Here is an 11,046-nt window from a genome sequence, read left to right on the forward strand (position 1 = left end):
ACAACTCGATCCACTTTTAGAAATTTATTTACATATAGTGCTTTTGTTTCTCAAATTGAACCATCTACCATTGAGTCCGCAATTGATGATGAACATTGGGCTATGGCAATGCAAGAGGAGCTTAACCAATTCAAACGAAATGACGTTTGGGAATTGGTGCCTAAACCAAGTAATCAAACAATTGTAGGAACAAAATGGGTTTTTAGAAATAAACTCGATGAAAATGGTACAATTGTTAGAAACAAAGCTAGATAGGTAGCTAAAGGTTATAATCAGGAGGAAGGCATTGATTATGACGAAACTTATGCTCCCGTAGCTAGATTAGAAGCTATTAGGATGTTACTTGCTTTTGCATCCTCTTATAACTTCAAACTTTATCAAATGGATGTTAAGAGTGCCTTTCTTAATGGTTTCATTCAAGAAGAAGTATATGTTGAACAACCTCCCGGTTTTGAGGATTATGAAAATCCTAATCATGTTTTTAAACTCAAGAAAGCTCTTTATGGTCTTAAACAAGCTCCAAGAGCTTGGTATGAACGTTTGAGCAAGTTTTTAATAGAAAAGGGTTTTAGAAGAGGGAAGGTTGATACAACTTTATTTATCTTGATTGAAAACAAAAATATCCTTTTGGTACAAGTTTACGTCGATGACATAATATTTGGTTCAACTAACGAATCACTTTGCAAGTTTTTCTCAAATCTCATGCAAAGTGAATTTGAAATGTCCATGATGGGCGAACTCAACTTCTTCCTTGGTCTTCAAATCAAACAAGGAAAAGAAGGAACTTTCGTTAGCCAAACCAAATATTGCAAGGAATTGCTCAAAAGATTTGGAATGGACAATGCTAAGGCAATGGACACACCAATGAGCACTACTTGCTACCTTGACAAAGATGAACAAGGTAAAAACATAGATGTAAAGAAGTATAGAGGCATGATAGGATCATTACTTTATCATGTTTAGTGTATGCATGTGTGCGAGATACCAAGCTAATCCTAAGGAATCTCACTTAAGTGCGGTGAAAAGGATTATGAAGTATCTCATAGGAACATTAAATGTTGGATTGTGGTATCCAAAAGGATCCACTTGTGATTTGATTGGTTATTCCGATTCCGATTTTGCCGGTTGCAAATTGGATAGGAAAAGCACTAGCGGCACTTGTCACTTGCTAGGAAACTCTCTTGTTTCATGGCATAGTAAGAAACAAGTAAGTGTAGCCTTGTCTACCGCTGAAGCCGAGTATGTAGCCACCGGTAGTTGTTGCGCCCAAATTTTATGGATGAAACAACAACTTGTGGACTATGGACTCATGCTTGATCACATTCCTATCAAATGTGATAATACTAGTGCAATAAATTTAACCAAGAATCCGGTTCAACATTCAAGAACCAAGCATATTGAGATTAGACATCACTTCATAAGAGACCATGTTGAAAAGGGTGATGTGGTTATTGAATTTGTCGAAACTAGTAAACAACTAGCGGACATCTTCACTAAACCTTTATGTAAAGAAAGTTTTTTTAACATCCGAAATGAACTTGGTATCTTGGATTCTAATCTAATATGATTTGTTTGAATTCATTGCATTTATATTACTATTTTTGTATCTCTTACTAACTTAAGCATTGGAGATATCCAATTAGCCATTGTTTTGTAGGTTTATGAGTTGATGAATGAGTGATTAATCTTGAGGTAGATTGAAGAATTTGAAGATTATAAACAATGGAGGATCAACAAATTGAAGTTTATAATAGTTTAAGTGAGTATATATATGATGGAACTCAAAAGATTGAAGAAAGAACCACCCTCCTTGGTTGATGTAATGAGAGAATTACAATCCATCAACCAAAACATCCAAAGGATTGACGTAGAGCATGGTAGGCAACTTGAAGCACTTAATCGTTGTGTGTCTCGTGTAGATCATCGCACGGGTCGCTTGGATCGTCGTATTGATGACTTATATGAGCATTTCGGGATCCACCTACCATATGAAGAGGATACTGATGATGATGAAGACCAAGATTGATTGTCTCCTTGACAAACCCCAATTTGTAGGGTTTATCTTGTATTGATTTTAGGGGATTTTATCACCTTTTACCCACATTTATTCAATGAAATAGCATGGTTTTATAACTTCTCCTTTAATTGTGCTTAAGAGTGAAAACATGCTTTCTAGGTCTTAAAATAGCTAAATTTAATTCACCTTAATTCTATTAGATGCCTTGATATGTTTGTTAAGTGATTTAAGGTTTAGGAGGCAAAGATTGGATCAAGGGAATGAAGAAAGAAAGCATGAAAAGTTGGAGAACTCATGAAGAAATGAAAGATCCGGAAAGCTGTCAAGTCGACCTCTTCGCACTTAATTGGCCATAACTTGAGTTACAGAGGTCCAAATGATGCGGTTCCAGTTGGGTTGGAAAGCTAACATCCGGGGCTTCGAAACGATATAAGATTTGCCATAGTTGCTACACTTATGGTGGCGCGCACGCGCAAAGTACGCGCACGCACCGTTGCTGCCACCTAGTTCACTTAAAGCAAAACGTGGCCAACGAATTCTAAAGCCTTGTGGGCCCAATCCAACTCATTTCTGATGCTATTTAACCCAAGGAGTGAAGAGGGAAACATATGTTAGTTACCAATTAGTTTAGTTTAGCTTTGTAGTTAGTTTCTAGAGAGAGAAGCTCTCTCTTCTCTCTAGGATTAGGATTAGATTAGTTCTTAGATCTAGATCTATTTCGTCTTACTCTCTCTTCTAATTTTCGTTCCTCTCCTCTATTGCACTTGTAGGATTCTTCTTCTAATGTAATTCCTTTATTTGTAGTTTGTGAATTCTCTTTTGTAGATCTATATTTCTCCTTCAATGCAATTGGTAAGTTCTTTGTTGTTTCATGATTGATTTAGTTTTCTATTGTGGACCTCTTGCCTTTTTAGTTGTAGATTCCTTTAATTCTTGCATTTAATAATGTTTACTTCTATTGCACTTTATGTGTTTGTTGAAATGCCTCTTTTAGTTTTAGTGTGGATTTTGTTCCTCTTGGCCTAGGTAGAGTAATTAGTGACACTTGAGTTATCTAATCCCTTTGTTGATTGATAATTGGAGAGATTGCTAATTGGTTTGGAGTGCACTAAAGCTAGTCTTTCCTTGGGAGTTGGCTAGGACTTGTGGCTCAAGTCAATTCATCCACTTGACTTTCCTTTCTTTAGTAAGGGTTAACTAAGTGGTAGCAATGAACAATTCTCATCACAATTGAGAAGGATAACTAGGATAGGACTTCTAGTTCTCACATCTTGCCAAGAGCCCTTTTATAGTTGTTAGTTTATTTTCATTGCCATTTACTTTTCATGCCTCTTATCCAAAACTCCAAAATAACTCATAACCAATAACAAGACACTTCATTACAATTCCTAGGGAGAACGACCCGAGGTTTGAATACTTCGGTTTATAAATTTTAGGGGTTTATTTTAGTGACAAACAAATTTTTGTATGAAAGGATTATTGTTGGTTTAGAAGCTATACTTTACAACGAGATTTTATTAGTGAATTTCTATGCCGTCAATAATCCATTCGTCAAAATGGCGTCGTTGCCGGGGAATTGCAATGGTGTTATGTTATTGGTTATTGTATATATGTGAATAGTGTGAATATGTTTACTTTTGTTAGCTTTTGCTAGTTTTAGGATTTAATTTTCTTGCTTCTTATTTGATTTTGTTTTCATTTTCTTCTTGCTATCATGAATTCTCACATTGGCTATGAGTTTGGTTATCAACATGTTGTAGGGAATGAGGACTATAATGAAGATGTATATCAAGAATGGGATGACCAAAGGTGGGAGGAGCCATATGCATATGATCAATCTTCATGGCAACAACCTCCACCAATGCACAAAGAAGAAGAGCCATTCTATGATGCATACCAATCCAATGGCTATGGTGACTCACCTTGTGATTTTCAAGAACCACCACCATATGCCTATGAGCCATACCCTCATCATAACCCTCAACCACACTCACAAGCCTATTTTCAACAAACACCTTCATATGACCCTAATCCATATCCATCCTACCAACAACCATATGAGCAATATGAACCACATATAGAGCCACCACCATTCCAACATCAATATTTTCAAGAGCCACCTCCTCCACATTATTACCAAGATGAACCACCTTCAATATATGAAAACTTTCAACCACAAGATGAATACTACTTTCCACCACAACCTTCCATGGAAGAATACTCATATCCATTGATCCAAGAGCCACATGATTCTAATCATATTATCCAAGAGGAACAAGAGTCAAGGGATCGTCTCAAGGAAGCATTGGATCAATTTCAAGCATCCATGGAGTGCGTTGTGCAACAAGTGGAAAGAGTGGGAAACATAGAACCACCACAACTCTACCAAGAAGAATCAACCTACCAAGAAGAACCACCTTCCTACTATGAACCCTTCCCCCAAATTGATGAACCCTTCCATCCACCCCAACCTCCAATGGATGACATCCTTGATGTTCTTGTTCAAGGACAAGAGGAAATGAAAAGGGATGTGCAACAATTCACGGCCGCCTTGGATGAGGTGGTAAACCAGTTAGCATCCCAATGCTTGAACTCTCAAGGAACTCCAATGGCTACATGTGGGGAATCAAATGAAGAGCATAACATAAAAGAGAGATTGGTGGAGAATGAGGGAAGTTGCTTTGTATTGGAACAATTGGAGGAAGCTATGATTATTGAAGAAAGGGAAGAATTGGTTGAAGACTTAGGAGATGCGGAGCCTCCATGGGAATCTAGAATTGAAGAAAACCCCTCCAAGATGATTGAAATTGATGCTAGGAAGGAAAGTGCACACCTTCCAAGACATATTCCATATGAAGATTTGGATGGGATAGAGCAAGAAGTGAGTTCCCTTGGTGATGAAGATCAAGCATCAAACCTTAGTGGTGAAGAATCCTTTGAGCATGAAGAACCTTCTCCCAACAAGATGGAAAGCAATGTGGAGGTAAATTTTTCTTACCCTCCCATTTATGACTTGAGTAAAGGAAAAGGTTTAGATAAAATTGTTGAACAAAGGATTGAGATTAAGAGATCTTGTGAAGAGGTGGAAGTCCCTAGAAATAGAAGAACGAGGGTTGGTTATGCTTTGTCAAGATCTTTGGAAGCATCTTTGCCTAGGTTGTCATCTACCCCTTCACTTGAGTGGGTAAAATTCATTTCTATTAGCTTTATTATCCCACTTGAATATGGTTTGCTTGAAACGGATGGCCAACTTAGGGAGCTTTGTGGGATGAAGCGTAAACGAAAAAGGTTTTGTGGTTGGCGTTGCAAATCAAGGCTCATTATGGTTTATGCATCAAACATGAGATATAAAGGTTGGAGTAGTGCTCAAATAGATGGGTTTAGGAGAATTGTTGGCCACTATATAGAGAATTCACCTTACTCACCACCCGGTTGGACTAATAATGATGATCAACCTCAAGACGGGTATGAAAACAAAGTGTGGGATCCCGGATTACAAGAGGATCAACTTTGGGAGCCCCAAGCTTGTGAAGAACTCCATCAAGACTTGGCTCAATCCATGAAGAATCTACTTGGGGCACAATGGAGAACCAAGCATTGGTGGGAGTTCCAAGATGAATACAAGCACAAGCCACCTTGATGAGGAGCTCCCCATTAGTCCAACTTAAGGACAATAAACAAAAGTGCTAGGTGGGAGACAACCCACCATGGTAAAATCTTTTCATTTTCTCTTTTGTAAATATTTGGTAGAATTAGTCTAATTTCATATTTTGTTTAGATAGTTGAGTTTAATTGGTAGTTTAGTATGTTAAATAAGGTTTTATGGTGTTTTGGTAGCTGTTTGGAGGTTTGGAATGCTTGGATTGGTGCAAAAAACATAAAAAAAAAAAATTTTGAAAAATAGAGCACCATCCACGCGTACGCGTACATGGCGCGTACGCGCACTTCCAGCATTTTCGACCATCCACGCGCGCGCGCCATGCGTGCATACGCGTGGATTGAGAAGTTCCAACCTCCATACATTTTCCAGAGAGTTGTGCCTGCGCCGCGCCAACGTTGTGCCTTTGGCACAAACCCCAATTGCGCACACGTGCACATGACGCGTACGCGTCACTCTCGAAATAAGCCATCCGCGCGCACGCGGCATGCGCGCGTACGCGCGGATTCCTTTCTCCCATCCACTTCTTTTCTTTTCCTCTTTCTATTTCTTTCCTTCTCCTTTCTTCTTCCCTCCTACTACCCCTCATCCAACACTTCCAAACACCATTGATAACCATTTATTTTAGTTAGTTAATTAGTTAGTTAGTTAGTTGATTAGTTAAGTTTTAGTTTAGTTTTCATTTTATTTTCTCTCTTTTCATCATAAGTGTTGGAGTATTGACTTTGTTTACTATACATTGCTATATCCCTTATTGCCTATATACTATTTTGGAATGAATGTTTTTAGATAATCTTTGTTGGATTCTATGATTGAGGTCATATTTTGTTACTTGGTTTTGAGTTCTTCATGCTTACCTTTTGAAAATACCAAGTGATGAGAATTGCCTTCGAGTTTGTAACTATTCTTGAATTGCATGATTTGGCCACCATGTAATTTGAATCCTTTTCCTCGATTAGGCAACCTCTTGATGGATGATGTTATGCATTTACCTTAATGCATTGTATTTCATGATTATATCCATCCATATGTTTGACTTGAATGCTTTCATGCTTCTCTAATGCTTATCTTACCTTACAAGCTTACTTAAAGCATCTCAAGCACACTAGGATAAGTGAAGTGCATGCTTCTTTTGTGACATAGCTTTTATGCTAATGTGTGTTCTAAACCGTGCAATTTAGAATTCACACACCTAATATTTCTTAATGTCACACTAATTCACTCACCTCATTCTAGTGATTTACCTCATTCCAACAATGTATGCTTCCTTGCTTTTATATCTTCTCATCTTATGGTGTTATATTTTTGTTTTTCATAACGAATGCACCACAAGCAACCATGGAAGTGGAAGAAAGAACACATAGCAATCCGAAGAGTCGCCGTACCCCCTTGCTCATCTTTGAGTGCACCGAGGACGGTGCAAACTTTTAAGTGTGGGGAGGTCGTCCGACCGTTCGGCAATCTTGGGTGACAAGTTTCTAATTCCAACACTTTTGCATTTCATTCTAGGATGTTAGGATTTTTACTTGCATTTTCTTATTATATACACAATAAGCTTAGTCAAATAATGAAAATTTTCAAGATTTCTATCTATAGGGCATGTCAATTGATTTGAGTGAAAACTTTTAATAGAACTTGCTTGAATTATATATATTATGGATCATGTTTTGAGCTAAGAACACAAGCTTGTGAGATTTGAGCCTAACGGTGTGGTTACATCTTACAACCACTTATTTTTCCTTCTTGTGTGCATTATTCTCTTTCTATGATTGTAATCTTTGATTTGTTTGATTCTTTATGTCCATTATTTTGTGTATTCATGCATTTATGTGATTGAGGCCATCATTTCATTTAGCTCACTTACCCAAATAGCCTACCTTTTATCTTCCATTGTTAGCCAAATTTGAGCCTACGATTAACCCACTTGTTCTTAATTTAGCACATTACAAGCCTTAAAGAGAAAAACAATAAATGTCCTTATTTGGATCTTTGATTAGCTTAGGCTAGAGTGTGTGCATCATTCAAGTGTGGGAACCTTGGGACATTGGGTGAATAAAAGGGTAGTTTTGTATTATTATTGTAAATATTGGGATTTGGGTACATGCTCATGTATTGATTAAATGTATAGACCTTATGCATTGGTACTCTTGTATATAGTTTGAAAGAAAGAAAAAAATGAGAAAAACAAAAAAAAAATATATGAAAAGTATAGAAAAAAAATGGAAAAAGAAAGAAAACGAAAAAAAGAAAGAAATAAAAAGGGGACAAAATGCCCCAAAGTGAAGCTCAATAAGATCAATGCATATGAGTTGTGAAATGAAAAGAAAATGCATGAGTATGTGAAAAGGTGAAAAATGGGTAGTTAGATTAGAACTTAATTGTATAGGATGTCATAGGTTAGGTGGGAAGTTTAAGCTTATCAAAGATTCAAATTTCAAGCTCACTTGACCAAATATGCATCCTACCTTGACCCTAGCCCCATTACAACCAATGAAAAGACCTCATGATACTTGTATGCATGCATGAAATAAATGTTGATTGTTAGAAGAAAAACAAATCTTGGAAAGCATGAAATAGAGGAGAATTGAGTTAATCAACCCTAAACACTTGAGCGAATAGAGTGCAAACACATCCGGTGAGGGTTTGATGCTCAATTACATGTTTTCACCTATGATCATCATTCTTCATGCAAGTTTGTAAAAATATTTAATAGCTCAATTAAATTGTGGATTGGCATGGTTGTTAATACCTTTAGCCCTTGTGCATATATGCATCTTGGGAATTGATTTATTTTGACCAAGCACTTGCATTCATGTAGATGATTGCATATAGTTTAGGTTGCATATAGTTTATTTCCATTGAATAAATGCCATCCCTTACTTCATTCTTGGTTTAAGCATGAGGACATGCTTGGTTTAAGTGTGGGGAGGTTGACAAACCCCAATTTGTAGGGTTTATCTTGTATTGATTTTAGGGGATTTTATCACCTTTTACCCACATTTATTCAATGAAATAGCATGGTTTTATAACTTCTCCTTTAATTGTGCTTAAGAGTGAAAACATGCTTTCTAGGTCTTAAAATAGCTAAATTTAATTCACCTTAATTCTATTAGATGCCTTGATATGTTTGTTAAGTGATTTAAGGTTTAGGAGGCAAAGATTGGATCAAGGGAATGAAGAAAGAAAGCATGAAAAGTTGGAGAACTCATGAAGAAATGAAAGATCCGGAAAGCTGTCAAGCCGACCTCTTCGCACTTAATCGGCCATAACTTGAGCTACAGAGGTCCAAATGATGCGGTTCCAGTTGGGTTGGAAAGCTAACATCCGGGGCTTCGAAACGATATAAGATTTGCCATAGTTGCTACACGTATGGTGGCGCGCACGCGCAAAGTACGCGCACGCGTCGTTGCTGCCACCTAGTTCACTTAAAGCAAAACGTGGCCAACGAATTCTAAAGCCTTGTGGGCCCAATCCAACTCATTTCTGATGCTATTTAACCCAAGGAGTGAAGAGGGAAACATATGTTAGTTACCAATTAGTTTAGTTTAGCTTTGTAGTTAGTTTCTAGAGAGAGAAGCTCTCTCTTCTCTCTAGGATTAGGATTAGATTAGTTCTTAGATCTAGATCTATTTCTTCTTACTCTCTCTTCTAATTTTCGTTCCTCTCCTCTATTGCACTTGTAGGATTCTCTTCTAATGTAATTCCTTTATTTGTAGTTTGTGAATTCTCTTTTGTAGATCTATATTTCTCCTTCAATGCAATTGGTAAGTTCTTTGTTGTTTCATGATTGATTTAGTTTTCTATTGTGGACCTCTTGCCTTTTTAGTTGTAGATTCCTTTAATTCTTGCATTTAATAATGTTTACTTCTATTGCACTTTATGTGTTTGTTGAAATGCCTCTTTTAGTTTTAGTGTGGATTTTGTTCCTCTTGGCCTAGGTAGAGTAATTAGTGACACTTGAGTTATCTAATCCCTTTGTTGATTGATAATTGGAGAGATTGCTAATTGGTTTGGAGTGCACTAAAGCTAGTCTTTCCTTGGGAGTTGGCTAGGACTTGTGGCTCAAGTCAATTCATCCACTTGACTTTCCTTTCTTTAGTAAGGGTTAACTAAGTGGTAGCAATGAACAATTCTCATCACAATTGAGAAGGATAACTAGGATAGGACTTCTAGTTCTCACATCTTGCCAAGAGCCCTTTTATAGTTGTTAGTTTATTTTCATTGCCATTTACTTTTCATGCCTCTTATCCAAAACTCCAAAATAACTCATAACCAATAACAAGACACTTCATTACAATTCCTAGGGAGAACGACCCGAGGTTTGAATACTTCGGTTTATAAATTTTAGGGGTTTGTTTTAGTGACAAACAAATTTTTGTATGAAAGGATTATTGTTGGTTTAGAAGCTATACTTTACAACGAGATTTTATTAGTGAATTTCTATGCCGTCAATAATCCATTCGTCAAAATGGCGTCGTTGCCGGGGAATTGCAATGGTGTTATGTTATTGGTTATTGTATATATGTGAATAGTGTGAATATGTTTACTTTTGTTAGCTTTTGCTAGTTTTAGGATTTAATTTTCTTGCTTCTTATTTGATTTTGTTTTCATTTTCTTCTTGCTATCATGAATTCTCACATTGGCTATGAGTTTGGTTATCAACATGTTGTAGGGAATGAGGACTATAATGAAGATGTATATCAAGAATGGGATGACCAAAGGTGGGAGGAGCCATATGCATATGATCAATCTTCATGGCAACAACCTCCACCAATGCACAAAGAAGAAGAGCCATTCTATGATGCATACCAATCCAATGGCTATGGTGACTCACCTTGTGATTTTCAAGAACCACCACCATATGCCTATGAGCCATACCCTCATCATAACCCTCAACCACACTCACAAGCCTATTTTCAACAAACACCTTCATATGACCCTAATCCATATCCATCCTACCAACAACCATATGAGCAATATGAACCACATATAGAGCCACCACCATTCCAACATCAATATTTTCAAGAGCCACCTCCTCCACATTATTACCAAGATGAACCACCTTCAATATATGAAAACTTTCAACCACAAGATGAATACTACTTTCCACCACAACCTTCCATGGAAGAATACTCATATCCATTGATCCAAGAGTCACATGATCCTAATCATATTATCCAAGAGGAACAAGAGTCAAGGGATCGTCTCAAGGAAGCATTGGATCAATTTCAAGCATCCATGGAGTGCGTTGTGCAACAAGTGGAAAGAGTGGGAAACATAGAACCACCACAACTCTACCAAGAAGAATCAACCTACCAAGAAGAACCACCTTCCTACTATGAACCCTTCCCCCAAATTGATGAACCCTTCC

Source organism: Arachis ipaensis, chromosome B7 (genome assembly GCF_059453495.1).
Source record: "Arachis ipaensis isolate K30076 ecotype BB chromosome B7, ASM5945349v1, whole genome shotgun sequence".
In the NCBI taxonomy this organism is placed as follows: domain Eukaryota; kingdom Viridiplantae; phylum Streptophyta; class Magnoliopsida; order Fabales; family Fabaceae; genus Arachis; species Arachis ipaensis.